The sequence below is a fragment of the Cydia fagiglandana genome, chromosome 6 (assembly GCF_963556715.1).
Source record: "Cydia fagiglandana chromosome 6, ilCydFagi1.1, whole genome shotgun sequence".
NCBI classification, from domain to species: Eukaryota; Metazoa; Arthropoda; class Insecta; order Lepidoptera; family Tortricidae; genus Cydia; species Cydia fagiglandana.
In genome coordinates this window covers 21,241,425-21,261,474 of record NC_085937.1, presented here as the reverse complement: position 1 = coordinate 21,261,474, position 20,050 = coordinate 21,241,425, and positions in this window count along the sequence as shown.

Genomic DNA, 20,050 nt, shown 5'->3' with positions numbered 1-20,050 from the left:
TAACATCCTTTACACATAAAAATGTTTAATTTGAATGCAATTCTCGAGGTGAAGAAAAGAACTTGAACAACAGAAGACAGATAAAGTTAAGAAATAAGAATCTAACCAAGGACCTAGCCCCCACATCCTACATAGAAACTTTGATGCTTTTATGAAACTGGTTCTAATTTAGCTGTAAATTATTTTTATTGTTTGTTCAATTTTAATCCTTGCTACTTGATATTATTTACAGTTTAATAATAATATATTTCAATTAGAATAGGAACCTTAAAACTGTAAGACTGTTTTTTAACAAACTAAGGAGAACAAATTCCATATTTTCTTCTAATTAGATATCACTATATATAAAAATAACTAACTTACCACTTCAGATGATTTAACAGCAAAGTGATGTAAATAAAAGCACACTAACATTCGCGCCGCCGGTAACGCAGGCGGCAATATTTTTCACTACATTTTTGCATGCAAAAGACACCAAGGTAGAGCCACGGGTATATTTAAACGTGTAAACAATGTCCCTGTTTAGATATTTCGGTATATATATTAGTATTACCACTATAAGACAAAACTAAATTATCTGAACATCACGATGAACTCGTTGCAAACTTTTGTTATTTGTTCCGTCACTGTGAGCTCAGTCAGCTGTCAGAGGGCCTACCGCGAACCACGTTCGACGTATTGCCTCTCTGTCGCACTTGTAAATTCGTACGTAAGTGTGTCCCTGTCACACTCTGCAACACGTCGAACGTGGTTCCCGGTAGGCCCTCAGCTCACAGCCGCCTATGATTTACGTTTCGTTTCGCACTATTTCCTGTGAATTCAGTTTTACTTTTATCATGATGAGATTGTTGAGTGAAGAAATAGAATAATTAGGTCTATAAATAAACATGCCAATTAATAATCACTATATTTTTGAATTACAGGCAGGCACTAACGCAAAAACGACAATCGAAATTGCTTTATCTGCCTCTATTATATTAATATATTAGCTCGATAGTGTGCGGAAGCGATATAGAGGCATATATGCCTCTCTATCGCTCTTGCATATTCGAGCTGTAGAATAGAGGTTAACGAAAAAACGCGATAAACAGGGTTTTTATTTCGAAGTTGTTTACGAAGAACGGTAACAAAATGTAAAAGTAACAATAACAAGTTCAAATCATTACGTAAAGTACATGTTTATTACACTTACTATTTAATGACTACACTAATGTAAATGATTACATTTTGTATACACCAGCACCACATTATGGACCGTATTATATTTCAATAATTTAAATAATATTTTGGTCGGTATTAATCCTTTACTGTTTTTAAGCATGCTTCGTAAATGCTCACATGCTCAGTCAGAGGACCTACCGCGAACCACGTTCGACGTGTTGCCGCCCTGTCACACTTACCTACGAATTTACAAGTGCGACAGAGAAGCAACACGCCGAACTACGTTCTAATGACTTACATTTCTCGCGCCATTCGGCCATTTTGACAAGTAAGTCAGGATCAAAAAGGCGTAAGATCTATGAAAGCTTGCAGCGCTTACGCTTGTTATCTTTCGAGTTTAATTTTTAACGTATTTTCGTGGTGACGCGAGGCGATATTGAAGTACGGCGCGTGTCTGTCTCACTCCCTCTTTGGGTATTTCTAATTCATTGTTTCATTTTGAAAGAATTTTTGAGGTACACCTCAAACACGTTCATGTCTCATGTCACAAAGAGGCAGTGAGTGGTACAAACTCAACGCATTTCTCGGTGGACCTTTTGTCGTTGCAATAAGGTTTGTAGTTCGGCAGTTGACAGTGTGGGCCATTACTCGTTTCTTCATTTGAGACATTTTGAGTTTTGAATGTCAGCGAGCATGCGAGGACCTAGCGCCTCGTGCCACTCTTTTGCAAGTTGTGAAGAGTGTATGAGTATTTGAGGTTCGCGAGTGAATTTGAAAGGATAAGAGTTTTTTGAAATTTGAAGTGTGTGAATGATTTGTGTGGCAAGAGGTGTTTGTGATGCGCGCGAGTAAATGAGTAAAATGAATAGAGGAGTGAAGTAAGACATTTTTGCGGTATGAAGTACTGCGACAAATTAACAAAATGAGTGGTACAAATGAGGTGCCTCACGAGTGAGCGACTCAACACTAAATAAATACTTAAATACGTAGAAAACATCCATAAAACACATAGAAAATACAAGGTGTAAAAATGATGAAAATCCGTAAAAGGGCACATTCGGTATCGTTTTCTTGAGGCGCCCTCTACCTTGATATACCCTCAATAAGATCCCCACCTTTTTACACCCTGATGTATCTGTGGTATGGTTTTTCAAAGGACTGTCTCATTTCAAACATACACAGAGATATTCATATTATCTTTGTCTTACACTAGTACTAGCACCCAAAAGAAAAGGATGAGTATAGTTTTTTCTGTTCTTATTTACTGACAGATTTGGTTTGACCAACTATAGACACCTACCTACGCATACAAGGATTTGAACCCGGGCCCTTCCTGATTCGTAGCCAATAGCCACCACCATTTAGATTTTAAATAAATGTTGAGCTATATACCTACCTAAACCTATTATAGAAGCAGTGGTGGCCGAGTGGATATGACGTCTGACTTTCAATCCGGAGGTTGCGGGTTCAAATCCTGGCTCGTACCAATGGGTTTTTCGGAACTTATGTACGAAATATCATTTGATATTAACCTCTAGCTTTTCGGTGAAGGAAAACATCGTGAGGAAACCTGCATACATCTGCGAAGAAATTAAAAGGTGTATGTGAAGTCCCCAATCCGCATTGGGCTAGCGTGGGGACTATAGTCCAAGCCCTCTCGCGCATGAGGGAAGGCCTGTGCTCAGCAGTGGGACGTATATGGGCTGAAATGATGATGATGATGAAACCTATTGTATGACAATAGGTATAGGTAGGTAGAGTTAATTCAAGACAAGTCTGCAACGATTTTGATAGCACACGCAGTGCAACTAGTGCAAGTGCAGATTTATCTTGGTGTAACACTAAGTGCTAATGCACATTATGCTTTTCTTCAAGCCCCCCCCCCCCCCCCCCTCAATAGTTAATAAGCCCGCCATGATATCTAACAATGCACAAAACTAATTAAAAAGGAGGGAAAAAAAGCGAATCACGTCAAATTGACCGTAAAATTGGAAAGAAAAACAATGGGGTTGGGCCGATAGCGGACTTAAATTAAAATTAAGTCGAGTCGGTCTGAGGAACCCTTTATGGGGTACGTACGGGGGCGCATTTGGGTTTTAACCGCTCTTACTGTATTTTCAATGACATGTCTAAGAAGACGCTTAAAGATAACTAAAGCGTGCAAAAGGGAAGCTATTACTATATTAATATTTTGTGAGTGCGAAAGAGGCAGACAACAAATGAAAAACGTGACCATTTTGTAGCTTCATAGCGGCCACTAGCGGCCGGCTTAAATGTTTAAAACGTATACGTAAATAACGTAACGTAAAGACTGGAAAATTTGGTTATTATATGTAAATATCGTGAAAATCGTGAAATATAATTCTATTATCGGTTTCACGATACGGTTATATATTATTGTTGTGGCATAAAATGTACGCTATACATCTGAATTGATTACTTTACATCCAATGACACTCGTTTGTCTGCGTGCGTTTTTGATTTTGATAAGCTGTCTATACATTATAGATCTATTATCTATATGTTATGAATTAAATGAAAAGTAGAAAAAAACCGTCTCAAATTAAACAGCACGTAATAACGGCCCATGTGTCCCCTCCGTCCGGTTAACTCCTAAAGTTTCGCGGAGGTATGAATATTTACGAAAGCATTAATGATTTTTTAACTTCCCAGCTTAAGAGGCTTCCTTCCAATGACTCTCGTTTTTAAGTTCGACGTTTGAGTGGTTGCCGATAAATCGAGTTTAATTATCGAAAGACATGCTTTTGTTCGGTTTAAAAGAAGTTTTGGTTTGTTTTAATTATGTTTACCTGGGTTTCTTTGAAATTAATACAGTAGGTACTTAAGACGTTAAATTAAAAGATAACCACTTTTTAGTTAACTATTTTGACACAGAAATGAGTTTGATAACACACAAGTGAGCTGCGAAATTGTATGGAGAAATTATCAATGAATTCATTGATAAAGTCGCCATGCGTCGGATACTTATATATAATTTTATATTTTTAGTACGTTTCTCCAGAAACTTCCGGCCGACAGCTAAACTGTGGGATGAAGTAATAAAAAAAAAAGAAAAAAAAACTATCGCCCGCGGTGTTTTTGATACGAGCTTCACCGTACTCCCATCTAAAAGGCCGGCAACGCACTTCCAACCCCTCTGTTGTTGCAGGTGTCCATGAGTGATGGTAATAGCTAACCATAAGCCAATTCGTCTGCTCACTTGCGTCCTATAAAATAAAGTCATGTCAATATGAAATAACAGTTATTTTCAAATTTAAAACCACATTATTTTTTATCACTTAAATCATCATTCCATGCAAAGTCAAAGGCACAAGCTAGTTGTAGTATAAATACAGACAGACAATGTCCCGTCGATAGGGTGAAGGTTTATGACGGACGTCGGCTATCGCCCGCCGCAGTCGCATTCGCCCCGTTATGCCACTTTATGCGTTTCAACCCGCCCCGGATTTGTCGAACTCAATGGGGTAATGTAGACAGATTATTATGACGAGAGTTTACAATTTATTTGAAGTGTTATATATTAAACATATTACGGACGGGTGACTATTTAATATGGGTACGGGTATATTTATTTTATTATGTCTGTTTCTCACGGAAATTTTGTTATTGAAGTGTTACATATCTAAACTAATATTTTTAAGACGCTCGTCTCATTGACCTTGATGCGAAACGTCAGATACGTAAATCCCGGCCGAAACCCTCCTATAATTATACTTACAATAATTCTGGTCAACTTTACTGTCCCACCTGCGATAGAGTTTTTAAAAGTAAGTTCGGCTTTGCCAGCCATATCAGAGCTCACGCTCGTAATTAGCTAGGGTCGCCGTTGCCGATTACGGCATGGATAACTATATATATATATATATATATATAATTAAATTAATTAATTACTTAGCTAACGAAGTAAAGGAAGGGGTGGAAAGCTTCGCATGTTTTTGGTAAGTTTCGGTCAGTTGGTTAACAGTCATCGTACCAGTATTCTAAAAGCTCGCAAGTTCGAATCTTGCTCGGAATTCTTCCATTTTTACTTTTACATTAAAATTTGAAGTATCGCTAGCAGACGTACAGTCAGCAGCAATAGTTGCTAAGCGGGCGAGGTGTTCCAAATGATCTTGACGCGAGCAACTTCTGCTGCGGACTGTAACTGCTTGATTAAAAATAATCGAGTAAGAGTAGAAAGGCTGTGGCACAGATATCTAGTGCAGAGAGTGCACATAACCACGCGGAGCCGACAGCAGTAAACAGCGGGACCACTCGCCGCTAACTCGTCCCCGTGCGGTTTGGGACGATGAAAACTAAATGTGTAGAGTAGATAATACCACGTTTTGTAGTTATCAATAGTATGTCGGAATCTACAGATTGAACTACACCAACAGAGTAAAGAGTACTTAAAAAACCTTTAAGCACTGTTTACGCAGTAAAATATGTAGGTACAATATATATGACAAAAGTGCAAAGCGGTACGTCTCTGTGCATTTTTCCTTTATTTTTAATGTGCGTGTATATTTAAATATCTGGTTTCAAAATATTATGTAATGTAGAGGCCTAACGGAACCGACGTTGTCTCTATGACAAAGGTTCGCCAAAAATAAATTTAAAAAATGTTCCGATTCTGTTGATCCATAATATATAACGAGAATTAGTTACAGATGTGTAACTTATTCTCGATCCCAAGATCAACCAAGATCTGTTCATAGCCACATCTGTGTCTGGCACAGGTTTGCCTGCCAGACATACTTAATTGACAGACACCTTTGCACGTAATTTCCTATTAGAGTCTGTGTGGAAAGAGAAGAGTCGTGGAATGTATTGGGGCCCATACATACCACGACTCTTCTGTTTCCGCACAGACTCTACCTATACAACTTCCACATGATTTTTAATAGATATACAACTTTCACAGAGAAGTTTGTCAATACCTCATCATCATCATATCAGCCTTTTATCGCCCACTCCCACTGGCTGAGCATAGGCCTCTCTTGGAGTACGCCACTTATCCCGGTCCCAAGCCAATCTCATCCAGAAGTGACCCGCAATCTTCCGAATACGTACTTTGAAAAAATCTTAACTTCTACCCAGTACTCTAGTTTTGGAAATGCGGGAGGTATTAACAACTCGAAGAATTCCCAATAGGCTGACCAATTAAAACGGCAAGTCTCGCATCTTAAATCTGCCGGCATGTTGGCAATATGTGCCGCGCCGATTTAGCGTTACTGCCCGCCACTGTGATTGTCGCAGGGATTCAGCATATACTCTCTATTCCTACACTCGCGGCTCGATTCGAACTTTAAGATACGTCAGTTAATAGACCTAGAAACGATATGGATTAGATATGTCAGTGGGCCCGATTCGGATTTTGAAATCTTTTAGCCATCACCAACATACGATAACGATATGTTTAAGATCTAACCTGTCAAATTTGACATTTGCGCGATTCTGGAGATACTCTTGAACGATTTCCACAGGATATGACTTAGAGATCCAATTCACATCTAATAGATGTCTTATTCTATCTAACGTAAAAGTGACATTGGTTGCCCGAATTGCGCTGCAAAAGAGAACTAGTTGATATCTAAACTATAACGTATCTAGAATGGATGTAGTACGTGTCATATGTTGTGAATATCTTGAAGTTCGAATACGGCAGAGTGTCATTCACAAGTGTTCCTTGCCTAAGTAAACGTCACAATTTGACTCCGGAATTCATAGATAATCTGGTCAGGTTACGAGGGCCCACAGTGTATTATATACTTCTCTAAGCTCAGTACATATGTATGTCCAAATAATCGTACAGTGATTATGAAAAGCCATCGCTTACAGTCATTAGTCGCCGCTGAACCGGAAATGGAGAATAAAACTGCATCCGGCGATAATGATGGCAATTAGAGTAACGCTCATTAGCTACTGCCGCGAGTGATAATTATGCGATTATGTACATACCTTGTATACTTACATATACCCTGTATAAAGCCGGTCACTGACTAACAGGCCGCCACACGATATCGGCCTGTCAGTTAGAATAAAAATTTGACAGCTCCGAACAACTGACCGGCCGATATCGTCCGGCGGACTGTTAGGCATTGAACTGAAAATATTTTGCCAATAGTAAAATGAAATATAGCTTGATATATTTTAAGGAGTTACATATATAGTGCTTATGGGCTTGCACGTACATAAGTTTAGCCGATACAGACGGACTGCAACTCCACTGCAATCTGTATGGGAACTGCACGCTATGTGCATACCAACTGCAACGCCGGCGACACAAAACTTAGCAAATATAAGTAGGTACTTACATGTCAAAATGTCTCTTTCTAAATACACATGCTACGAGTAAAACGACGGAAGGATAAACGAATATCAACGAATTTTAGATTTGACAGACATTTAGGTACTTAAAGGGTTCAATTAGACGATGCGAGAACTCGCATGCGAGTTTTATTACATTGCGGTTTTTGATCGGTCGGTTGAATTCGACGTAACCAACAGTCCGCAATGTAATTAAAATCGCATGAGAGTTCGCACGCCGTCTAAATCAGCCCATCTTATAACGCCGTAGAATCAAACGTCCTATTCATAGGATGTAGGATATACTTACCCAAGTATATAGGTATATCTTCGTACAGTACAATGAGGGCTATTCAAGCTAATTAAATAAAACTTGCAACCGGTATATTCCGGTTACGGGCGGTTATCGCGCGCGGCGCGCAGTTTATGCTTTCGATTACGGGGCGAGATGAATAAAAAACAAATGAGCTAGGAATTTGTTGGTGCGGCCGAGGCTGACGTGAGAGTTAATGTGGACACGCTGAGGGTAATACCCCAGCAAACATTTTTGGTCAATATTCTGATAAGGGTACCTATTTCAGGTCGCAAATAGGTGCCTGTAGAGTCTGACCTATATGCATGGCATTTTTTTAAGTCAGCATACGAGCCGACGAGCCGCCTGATGGGATGCGGTCATCGTCGTCCATGGACGTAAGCAACATCACAGGAGCCACCTAAGTCGCTTAAGCTAAGCGTTGCCGAACGTTTGCGTTGCAATAATTATAATGTCGAATTTCTATGAAAATATGAGTCTCTTACACTTTATTCTATTCAAGTTGGTGAAAAGTTAGATGATATTTAATGTGTATGCGCCTGATTTGAACGTACCTACATAGTACATAGGTATCAAACTATGGCCGACTATTCTAGACGGGCCATTCTGTTGCCGGACGCTGGACTGTCAACATCTCCAGCTAGAGATGGCCTCCAGATGATGCTTCGAAGAGAGGCGAAACATGTGTCGAATTTTGTTGTTTTGGTAGTAATTTATTATATTTTTGGGTGATAACATTAATTGCATGTAACCATACGCAACTACGAGTAAATATAACGGGTTACCACTGATTGACTGGCACGTTATTATTTCGCGGATTAGCAAAGTGATATTATTTTTATTTTAACGAGTATCAAACTAACAGCACAAACAAGGCATACACTGCTAAAATCCTCCTTTAAATTAAACAATCCTTCCCGTTATCTTATAGTAACCAGGTAAAAAGAAAAAAATGTTTTTTTAACGGTCTTATCCATGTTAGTCCCCTGAGTCCATCTCAAGGCGCAGCCGTTATATTTAATGTGTATGCGCTTGATTTGAACGTAGTATCAAACTCCGCGCATTCCTCCAGCTTATTATTAATTTGTCTCTTTACACCACGAATTAAACTTAATGCTTGTTTGCTACGCCGTAGTAATGCTACGGCAGCGGCGTAGCACTGCTACGAAATTAGAATTTGAGGAAATGGGAATGTATGAGTTGTGGGGTGAAATGGACCGAGTTTTATTTACTTTGTTTGCTTAAAAGTTAAATATTGTGAAAAATTATAACGTAATATAGCCTGTTTTCGTTCTCAGTTCTATCAGATAACTTTACTAGTATTTTACGACAAGTAACGGCGCGTTAAAAATATTAAATAAATATTAAAGGATTTTCTTTACACAAATAGACTAAACTCCACAATAAGCTTAAGAAGGCTTAACATATATATAATATACAAATAATTTATACATAACTAGAATAGATTCAAGCTACTGTATGAAAAAGGTTCAAATAACGAGTTATATGTAATAATATAAGCGTAAAAAAGGTACAGACAGACAGCCAGACAGAATTAGGTACTTCCGCAATTATTTAGTGAGGTACATTTTTATTACAGGCAGGTAGGTTACGATGACAGTGGAGGCAAATTACCCATACTACCCAAATTAACGTCAATAATTTGATCGTCCGGACGTTCGGCCGCGGCGCGTAAACCACCGGTAACGTACCACGGACTCTCGAATAGTTCTCAGCACCCATTGTTAACACGTTTACCGTCCGTGCATTATATGACATGCACCGTCAAACTAGCTTTGCCACGTCCAAGTGACGTCAGAAATGGGAATGCTCTATACGGGCATTTTCATTTAACTTGTACACGTTAAGCGCGACTTAAGTCTTGTTTGAGTAACGTCTAACCGTTACATTTCTGACAAAATGTATGGGATTTGACATTGACCGTCAGTTTTGTAACGATTGCTAACCGGCCGTTAAAGGTGTTCAATTAAGTGAAAATGCCCATACATTTGTGCATTACCTGTACGGACGGACGTATCGATCCATGTGAGTAGTGAAGGCGAGGGACAGTTAAAGTGTTAACTAGAAAACGAGCTTGATAATCAAACTTATTAATATGAATTTAATCACTTAGGGCTTATTTAGACGATGCAAGAACTCGCATGCGAGTTTCATTACAATGCGGTTTTTGATCGGTCGGTTGAATTAGACGTAACCAATAACAGTTCGCAGTAGGTATAACTAAAACGCATGCGAGTTCGCGCGTCGTCTAAATCTGCCCTTAGTGACTAAGGTTACTAAATTATACAGTTGTGAACAAAAATGTAAGCAAACATGTGTCCTTTATTTCTGAATAAAGATATATGTATAATCATGATGGCTGCCTGATTTGTATCAAAAGTATTTGGATCAAAACGTACGTCATACTGACCTATCATCAAAAACCTAACCCACTTCCAGATGACCTAGCAAGTTGAAATTTGGCATCGAGCTTGTTAATTCTGTGGTTACGAAACTGAGATAAAGAAACAGTGTATTTTTTAAGTTTTGTAAAATTGTCCTAAAAACAGTTTGTGTAGATATACATACTAAGCGCCTAACGATTTTGTAATAGCAAATAGTTTCGAAATCAACTATGATGAATACTAATAATTTCCGTACAAAAAAAAGGTAGTGATATCCATCCAAAAACATAAATGTGAAATGAGAGCCAAGTTTGGAAGAATTGAGATCTATATGGGTGCTAAGTTCTAATTTGCTTGGGGTGTAATAAAAGTTCAGGATTTGTTTTGGCTAGTTTTTATACACAAAAACTAAATTTTAGAAAAGTAACATAGGAGAAATAATATAGCGTGCACGTAAAAACTAGACAAGTCAAATTCTGAACTTTAATTACTCGTACACCCCAAGCAAACTAGAGCTTGGCACCCATATAGATTTCATTTCTTCTTCCGGCGAAGTCGACAACGACGAATATTCTTAATATTGAAATTGGCTCTCATTTCACATTTATGTTTTTGATGGTAGCAATTTGTAGCCATCTCGAACGTTTCTCGAGCCGAAACCAGTAGTTCGCCATTCGACCAACAATATCAGTTCCACCGACATTAACACAACTTTATAGCCGAACGACAGAATCGGCACCATACGGCCATTTTATCGCAATATACTGCCGAATTAAAAATACATAAACATGTTGCATTTTACGATAATTACGCGACACTATTCACTGGCAGCATTATAAGGATCGTTCGATTTAAATGTGGGATTTGTGTGGCGATTGGTTTTTATTTTTATTGAGGCTTTGTTGATAGTTTGGATTTGGATTGTGTTGTGAGTTTGTTGTTTGGAAAGAGTAGTAAGTAAGCAGTACGAGTAGATAAATGTAGTAGTTCATGTGCTCGAGTGGAGACCACGGTCTAGCAATCGCAGCGTACGATGTCCACCTACAAGATGGACAGACGACCTTGTTAAGGTCGCCGGAAAACGCTGGATGCGGGTCGTTCCAACCGGCACGTATGGAGATCCAAGGGAGAGGCCTATGTTCAGCAGTGGACGTCTTATGGCTGAGATGATGATGATGATGACTCCCACTTTGTCAGTAGAAAAAAGAAGCAAATTTAAAAAATGTAGGCGTGAAACTGTCCTCCCATAGAAAATTTGAATTTCGCGCCTTTTTCTAACTGATAAATTAAAATTGATATGATTTATTTCAGACACAAATCCCATATATAATTAGCACAAAAATATTATTTAGCTACCTATATCGACGTTAATAGTGTACCTACAAATATATAAAACAATGAATACCTAAAACTAATTCATAATATTTATTTCGTTTTTCTACTGAAGTAGAGGGTATGTTAAGAGTTAAGTTCTATACACTGCTTTATCTTTACACGTATTACTTATAAGCTTTTAAACTATATGTTCAGGAACCGCATGTTACTACGCTTACCCAAGTATCTTGCTTATTGGTGCTATAGTAAAAAGTGATTTTGGTTTATTATATATTTGATATTTTCAGAATTACCCCGTTTTATGAATTCTCTTCTTCTTTTTCTTCTAGCGTCATTCTAACATCCAGGTCCACTTAACATCAAGTTATAGTACACAAATTGTAAAATAAAATAAACGCAGTAAAAACGCCATTTACCGCTGTAATGGAGTAACCATGATCGTTAGCTGCTAATTGCCGGCCAAGGCCATTAATGCCCTAACAATTATTATTTACTGCCTTATTACTTTATGAAGCATTGCCTTTTTAAATGTTGTTTAACAAGGCCTAATTCATTAGGTATATTTTAGTGATGACGAACTGTTTTTTCATTTGGTACCTATTAACCTTCGCCGGGGACTTGATTTGATTGAGTCCCACAACTCCCACAATAAGCTCAAGAAGGCTTGTATTGTGGGTACTAAAGGTACTCAGACAACGATGTGAATATAAAGTATAAATTACTTAAATACATAGGAAGCATCCAAGACACAGGAACAAATATCTGTGCTTATCACAAATAAAATCTCCTTACCGGGATTGGAACCCAGGACCATCGCATCGGCGTCTCTATCGACAGTACTAAAAATAGGGTGACGCTGACGACCTAACGGGGTGGGCGTTGTAAATAATGAGATATACGATGATTTACACTTTCATACATTTTTACAGCCACAGAACATTTCGACTACTACTGATGACTGCCTCTTGAAGCGCTGGTAGTCTATAGGAAGCGCTGGTGGCCTAGCGGTAAGAGTATGCGACTTTCAATCCGGAGGTCGCGGGTTCAAACTTCGGCTCGTAACAATGAGATTTTCGGAACTTATGTATGAAATATCAGTTGATATTTACCAGTCGCTTTTCGGTGAAGGAAAACATCGTGAAAAAACCGGGTTAATCCCAATAAGGCCTAGTTCCCCTCTGGGTTGGAAGATCAGATGGCAGTCGCTTTGGTAAAAACTGCCTACGTCAATTTTTGGGATTAGTTGTCAAATGGACCCCAGGCTCCCATGAGCCGTGGCAATATGCCGGGATAACGCGAGGAAGAAGACTGCCTCTTCTAGAATGCCGGCTCGCACCCGGCACATCCTTTCCGTCTGACAGCTAACGCTTGTTCTAAATTTAAATAAACCAACTGTCAGTCACAGTTTGTCGACTAAAAATGCTGTAAAGGTGGTTTATAGTACCAACGGGGCTAAAGTAGCTACCTCTGAAACCTCATTTGCAGGTGCGGGACGCATCAGCAAAACGGTTTTAATCCATTTTATCTAGTTTTTGCGGCGACGCCCGAATTGTTTTGACGTGTTGCGGTGCATTATAGCAAACAAATGCCATGCAGAAAGTGTACTCTTTACAAGCCTTATTCAACTTGCAATTTGTCTATGTACACTGAGAGAAAAGTACAACAAAAACACACTTAGAATTACAAAAATAAACTTAATCCGGGGACAAGGAGAGTTAACTAATAGGAATTTGTACTTTTACAATTTCTATTAGTTCTTGCAATTTCTATTATCTGTTTGTTGAAATTATATTTGGGATTACTGAGCTGTTTGTAGAAATAAATAAACTTTACAGAAATAGTGAGACGTCCATAATTATTACTAAAACTTCATTTCTTCCCCCAGTACAGAACTGTTTTTTAATTCCTGGTGATGATTTTTCTCTCAGTGTAGGTATTGTCTCTTCTACCTACTCACTTCTACCTACCTATAAATACGGTCAGCGATAAAAAGTAAGGGTGAGGTGGCAGTCACTTTCGTAAAAACTAGTGCCTACGCCAATTCACGGGATTAGTTGCCAAGCGGACCCCAGACTCCCATGAGCCGTGGCAGAATGCCGGGATAAGTCGACGAAGATGATGAGCGATAAAAACTAGGTCTAGTTTACGAAATCTACTGCCATCTGATAATGATCGGTAATAAAATACGCAAAACAAAATGTAAATAGTACATTTCGATGCTAGTGCGGAAGGTATGTCATTACCTCACGAGTACCGAGATATCTTGCCACGAGCCGCAGGCGAGTGGCAAGACTCGGGACGAGTGAAGAATGACATTTCCGCACGTGTATCGAACGACGTTTTTTAATACAGTTGCGAAAAAATAAGAAAAACATTGTTAATCATACACTAAACAAAAGTGGTAACAGTGACAGCTCGGTTAGACGTCGTCTTTAAGTATATTATATCTATGGGCGTTTGGCAGCTATTCCGTTCCATTCAGTCAACTTATTAAGAACGGAATTTTCAATGTTGAATATTAAAAAATAAACGTGTTATAATGATGAAGAGGTAAGTAATTAAATATGAAATATGTAATATTTTTCGTATTCTTACATTAACGGTAGGTTTTTATGCTGATTACGACGTTTAAAGGAAACTAATATTAACACTCATCAATAAGTAGTCGTAAATTGGAACAAGTATAAATTTAAAAAAATTGGAAAAGTAAAAAGCACTAGTTCGAGATAACCAACTTTCCGCACGCTAAACAGCTACGTAAAGTAGCACTTTTTGAGCAACTGTATTAAAAAATAATGTATCGAGACGAGCACGTGACTGTTTTATTGGCGTCCGACTATAGACCGACAAGAAATTGTAGAACTTTATAAAAAAAGTGGCATGTTAGTGTCGTCGCTTTCATATCAATCTAAGAAAACGGGACGACACTATGATGTTGCCACACAAGAAAAGCTAACTACCTAGTTTGCAGGATTCAAATTTAACAACTTGATGCGGTTTAGATGTTATTTTGACGACCTTCAAGATCGCTCACGCTAGGTGGTCAATTTGAAATTAAGTGAGTATCACCAGTATGTACTATTAAAACCAGATCAAACTGGGTCACTTTTTTATATTACAACTATTTCAATTTATAAATTAACCTAATTGAAAACCGAATCCTCTGCACGTAACTACGCTGTACAGTCGGCTCACAAATAAATATAAACTCATTTTTGTTGATAATGAATCGCATTAAATGCGCGTGCGTTTGACTGCGGTCGCGTCGCGTAGCGGTAATTGTTATTTTTAATTATAACATCAAACTTGTTTTGTTACCAATTTAAACGAGTTTTTAGAGCCACTAGCCAGCCAGAGCCAGAGCGTCTAGTTCTAGTCAGCGCTATGGAAAATAGCGTCGCTGCGCAGTTGCGCAAACGTTGCGTCAAGCAGCAGCCATAGAGTTAACTGGACGCTGACGCTCGGGAGACGCTACTGAGGGGTGGCCCTTAAAAGGTGACTAAAATTACACCCTTGTTTCATCATCTTGACTATAATTTGCTGTAAAAAAATCATACAAAAACAAAAATCTAAAATAATTTAAAGGTGGAAAAGTCTCTAAGAGTCGTAACTAAAAAAGTATTAGTTATACAAATTATCTTTAGAGATGTATAGGGTCTCCAAGAGTCAAAATCCTGTATAAGTAATGATAAAGACAAAGAATTCATAGCTAATTCATGCCAGTATCACGCTTATGAATGACACCATATGTATCTACGTAACATATATCTTCACTATAACTTTCAACCTGTCCGTCTAAATAATATACCTATAACCATTTAATTCATCGTAAAGTTAATCAAAACATTAGAGCATAAAGCCAGAATTCAAAATGGCGGCGCGTTCATTACGGCAATAAAATCGGGTGTGTTCTAAATTTCCCAAATTTATTTATTTATTGCTTTTATAATACGTCCGAGTATATATCATGGGGCTGTCATACACGAGCGATAATGCAAAATTTGCGGGCTAAGAAAACTATGGAGAGGACAAGGGAGAAATTAAATATTGTGTTACATTACTTATTATTTTGCTAAGAATATTTGTGAAGTCGCCAATTCAACATAGCCAATACTGCGGTGAATGTTTGTGTTCTGTCGTCTGACGCAGCAGTCACCGTCATATTTTAGACCTTGGCAACATTGGTTTACTGGGGTTTTAGCAACCTTGGTTGCTGTTACTGTTGCGTTACTGCTGCAGCCTTGACGCTGGCGATGACTGTCTCTGTCAATGTGAAGCTCCTCGATAAAATAAGTGACGATCGAAGGTTTCAATCACATTAGTATAGCTGGTCAAGCAAATCGTGTCAGTAAAAAAAGGCGCGAAATTCAAATTTTCTATGGGCTTACATCCCTTCGCGCCTACATTTTTCAAATTTGCCGCTTTTTTCTACTGACAGGATCTGTTTGACCAGCTATAATTATGCAATGACAAGGATGTCAAAGGCGCAACTTATTAAAGAAATTTACAGTGACATCTCCCGCGTCAACGCAATAACAATAAAGGTGGCATTCGGATGACGATTGCAGCAGGCACTAAGGTGACATTCGGTAGACAACAGCAGCTGCGTAACTGCATTATTGTTGCGCCCTTGACACTGGCGCTGTACCTATCTGTTAATTTCCTAAAAGGGGTGACGTTTAAACGTAATAATCGCGGCAGTTATACGGCGGCGAACTTCATGTTTACCTAGGACAGAGATACAGCGCTGCCGTGACGTCGCAACAGTAATGCAGCTGCAGTTGATATCAGACTGTCAACTCACTGTCATTTTCCTTGATATTTTCCCAAGTATTTAGTTTATGACTTAAAATTGGCGTATGCTGTTATGATAATATGTACTTCGTTATTTCATTTGATATATACCAAATTATTCTTCGGTAAGGGATAACATCGTGGTGTAACCGAAAACCAAGATAAACCCAAACCCAAAGCCACGGTTTTCCATATGTTGGGCTATCAATTTACTTTCTCTTTCGTAAAAACGAATGCCTGCGCTAATTGGGATCTTCCAAGTGATCTCCGAGTTTCTTTAGAATGCAACCAGTAAAACGTTAAGATATGGAGAATTAGTACAGGTTGATATAATTTCACAATCAAAATAAATGCACAATGTGCGTCTCCACAGCAGGCCCAGTTCCGCTATCGGCAGCGAACGCCGAAGTGCTAGTAAAGAGAGGCGTCACAATAATTCTACTCACATGACAATGCTTTAATGTGCGTTTGATTCATTCGCGGCACAAATGAGGTTATCATTTGCAGCGCCCGAATATCGCTATTGTTGTCCGCGGCATTGTCGATTTTATTTATGTTTTATAGATTTGCGTTAATTATTTATGTGGGCTGTGGTTACTGTTTTGACGGGTTGATATTATAATGAATGCATGTGGAGTTTGCTGGCATCCTGACATGTATATAAAACATGAAAAGTGTGATGTGAAGACACGCTTACGCTTTCATCGGTAAGCTTGTCATCGACTTGTATAGTCTTTTCCTGACTAATAAATCTCTAGGTAGGTAACTATACAATCCTGCACCAAACTGTTTCTGTTTAGCCCAATGATTGACTGTTAAGAGAACGTCTTAAGACGTTAGTCCGCCATTTGTACTCGTTAAATTGTACAATAAATTATAAATACTTAAATGAATTAATTAATTCATTAATACGTGTTGTCCCCAAGTATCTTGCTCAGTTTAGCCTGGCCCTAAATTAAGTGTTGCTGTGTACTAATCTATAATAGTTGTTTCAAATCATGTTTAGCTACATAAAACCATTAGCTCATGAACTTAAATAAACAAATTAATCCCTTTCTGAAATTCGAAATTTCGAATCCACAGGACCTCCGCCGGTAGCCGGCTACGTAGACACTTGAGCAAAACCACTGGTGACTCGTCTAGTCTATGATGAGACCGTTTATAAATTCGTTTATAAAATTAACACACCTATCTACTTAGAAGTAGAACTACAGCTACACTAATCGTCAGATTTAATCAGAATGATCTTTTCTTTCAGCTGTATTGTACGTCTTACAAAAAAAATATTTACGTAAAAAATTCAATATGGCCTATTTTACTCCATTTCAAATTTAAACTACAAACATTAACCAAATCCTTCAACGACCTAAATCTAAAGCCCCATCCATGCACCGTCCAAAAACCCACATAGATCATCAGACTTGGCCAACTTTTACGGACACCTTAAGGCCATTAAGGGCCTTAATGACTGGCTGTAAATTGGCCATAATTCACAGCAGTAAATAACACGAGTGATAAGGGCCCGCTGAGTCGACGTACGTCGGGCGTCTGTCTTAGGTTAGCATGTGCAATTTATGGGACACCCCGTATATTGTCAGGGTTAATTCTGGTATTGGATAAAGTGTCGACGAGTAATGTATTGAGTTTTAGTTTTAGTGGGGATTGTTTATGTTAAGGGTGCGTTAAAAAAATTGAGAAAAAATATTTTGATGATATTTATACCTACATAACCAATATTGTAATTAGATCTTACTTATATAGGTATTAGTTGCATATTTTACGTAAAGAATATTTTAGATTAACTTAATTGTTTGGTCCTGTTCCTGTGGTGTATTTGTGTTTATTCGCGCGCGATTTTTTCTTCTTATAAATGATTAAAATTTTCTCAAAGTTTCGAAACTTTACAGCTACTTTTATGTGGTAATTCATTGTTACAAATATATGACTAGTAATTTAAGATTTAACGAAGTAATTTATCTATTTTCAAACAGGTATATCGTCTTACATGGTTTGCTTAATTGCTACTAAGTATTACTATGTCATTTCTGTCTCCAAATTTTTACTAGTATATTTAACATTTGGCCAAGTGTTCATTTACTTGACGGAGATTTTTGCAACTACTGCAGAATCTGGAATGAGTTGCCTCCTGAGATATTTCCTTTCCGCTACGAGATGGAGTTCTTCAAGCAGCGGCTATTTAGGGTTCTCAAGGGTCGGCAACGCATAAGTAATTAAGTAAGTAAATATTCTTTATTGCACCAATAATCATACATCTTACATACATGTAAAATTACAAAGAAATTATAGTGGAACAATAGAACCCGGTAACAACAGGCGGTCTTATCGCTAAAAAGCGATCTCTTCCAGACAACCTTTGGGTAGCAGGACATGTATAACTCAAACAGGTAGTGCACGGAGTGAAATATGGAGACTATTAAACACAAACACATATTACATACTACTTATATAACTATTACAACAAAACCTAATACACAAAGAGATAAAAAGTATACTTTCAACTGATTTTTTGAAAATGGGGAGAGATTTAGCTAATCATAATTCTACTGGCAAAGCATAAGTGGCTGTTCCGATGTTGTTTTTGTCCATGGGCAGGGCTAACCGCTTCCCATCAGGCGGTTCGTCTGCTCGTTTGCTATCACATAAAAAAACTACCCAAACACTTACGTCTTTTCACCTACGAGTATTATCGCTATAGGTATCGTCGACGGATTTATCGGGCACCTGATTCACCGCCGTATCGCTTTTTACCACATAAATATTTACCTTACCGACATAGCGATATTGTTTTATGGCTATTATTGTTAGCTCTGTGTAGTCTTGAAGCTAAGCTATAAGCGAAATATAGCTAACCAATCTAACCGTAGTCATTTTATGGTTCCGTACCAAGGGTAAGAACGGGACCCTATATTACTAAGACAGAAATTCATCAACTGCGAAAATTTCTCATGAACCGTGATAGCTAGACAGTTAAAATTTTCTCAGATGATGTATTTCTGTTGTCGCTATAACAACAAATACCAAAAAGTACGATGAGCAAGTCCGACTCGCACTTAAATTCCTAGCTAAGGATATATTTGTGACAAACACGGATATTTGGTCACATATTTTTACGGGCAGATCATGAGCATCAGGATTTTTGAGGACAAATCAGGGTCTATTTATAAAGTTGTTTTCTATGTATGGTCAGTTAAAGAACTTAGAGTTTATAATGTATGTTCCCCATGATATTACATAAGTACCTATTTATTTACATCCTATTTTGTGTGTAAAGTTGTATAAGGTGTATTCGGGTAATACCGAATGTCGGATAATTCCGAAATTCAGATGAAAATCACCCTAAATTCCATCATAATAAAAGTCTCTTTTCGGAATTATCCGACAGTTTTTGACATTCGGAATTACCCGAGTAAACCTTACAGTCAACAGAACTTCTAAGACACCGTGTTGATGATATAGAGGGACCTCTAAGTCCCTTAAAATGTCAACACCGTAAATCCCCCTTAAAAGTGCTGACAACGCACACCTATGTCACTCCCGGGAGTCGCACGTGGCGTGGGTAGCCCGTACGATAATTTTGCTATTAACATAATATCTTATATAATAATATAAGTTAATGACTATTTAGAGGGCTAACGCAAAATGAAATGTAAATGAAATATAAAATCTTTGTATTTGATTTTTTCACGTTTTAATAAATGTCAAACGATACAAG